This window comes from Etheostoma cragini, chromosome 11, assembly GCF_013103735.1.
Source record: "Etheostoma cragini isolate CJK2018 chromosome 11, CSU_Ecrag_1.0, whole genome shotgun sequence".
Lineage (NCBI taxonomy): Eukaryota > Metazoa > Chordata > Actinopteri > Perciformes > Percidae > Etheostoma > Etheostoma cragini.
The window spans coordinates 3809189-3810256 of NC_048417.1; the positions used below are offsets into that span (position 1 = coordinate 3809189).

General features: G+C 49.4%; 2 long non-coding RNA genes across 2 annotated transcripts in view; one reads left to right on the plus strand and one right to left on the minus strand.

Moving 5' to 3' along the window:
* The window catches only part of LOC117953144, an 11615-nt gene that overhangs the window by 9469 nt on the left and 1078 nt on the right, over positions 1-1068 (minus strand). The window lies entirely within an intron of this gene.
* The window catches only part of LOC117953155, an 18654-nt gene that overhangs the window by 3551 nt on the left and 14035 nt on the right, over positions 1-1068 (plus strand). The window lies entirely within an intron of this gene.

Sequence of the window (1068 nt, forward strand, 5' to 3'; positions counted from 1 at the left end):
CCATCCATCCATCCATCTATCCATCCATCCATCCATCCATCCATCCATCCAGCCATCTATCCATCCATCCATCTATCCATCAATCCATCTATCCATCCATCCATCCATCCAGCCATCCATCCATCCATCCATCCATCCATCCATCCATCCATCTATCCATCCTTCCATCCATCAGCCATCTTTGTCCACTTTTCTGGTGTGAGGTCCTGGGGGGGGAGCAGCTCCAGCAGGGGACCCTCCTGGGGGATCCTAAGGCGTTCCCAGGCCAGGTTGGAGATGTAATCCCTCCACTAAATTTAAAAGACATATTTAACCTTATAACATACGTTATGAGACTGAGAGTCTCATAGAGCGCTGTGCAGCGCTGTGAGCACCGCAGTGACAGCATCAAGCAATACTCAGCCGAGTCAAGTATTCAACGTGGAGCAACCTTTAATGCCTTACCGAGAAACACAGTGGTGCTTTGAGCTAAATGCTAACAGCATGCATAGTGTTAGTTTGGTGTGTTAGCATGACAAACATCTGTGAAGGTTCTCAGTCACGTTTACCCAAGGAAGGTTAAAATCAACTGCGACTGGACTTGGTTAAAGGTGCTTTGAAGACGTTTCGTCTTTCATCCGAGAGACTTCTTCAGTTCTGACTGGATGGTAGCTAAAACCCTAGCCTGGTCCTACCAGACTCTGGTCCATTAGCCTGGTCCTACCAGACTCTGGTCCATTAGCCTGGTCCTACCAGACTTTGGTCCATTAGCCTGGTCCTACCAGACTCTGGTCCATTAGCCTGGTTCTACCAGACTCTGGTCCATTAACCCAGTTCTACCAGACTCTGGTCCATTAGCCTGGTCCTACCAGACTCTGGTCCATTAACCCAGTTCTACCAGACTCTGGTCCATTAGCCTGGTCCTACCAGACTCTGGTCGATTAACCCAGTTCTACCAGACTCTGGTCCATTAGCCTGGTCCTACCAGACTCTGGTCCATTAGCCTGGTCTTACCAGACTCTGGTCCATTAGCCTGGTCCTACCAGACTCTGGTCCATTAGCCTGGTTCTACCAGACTCTGGTCCATTA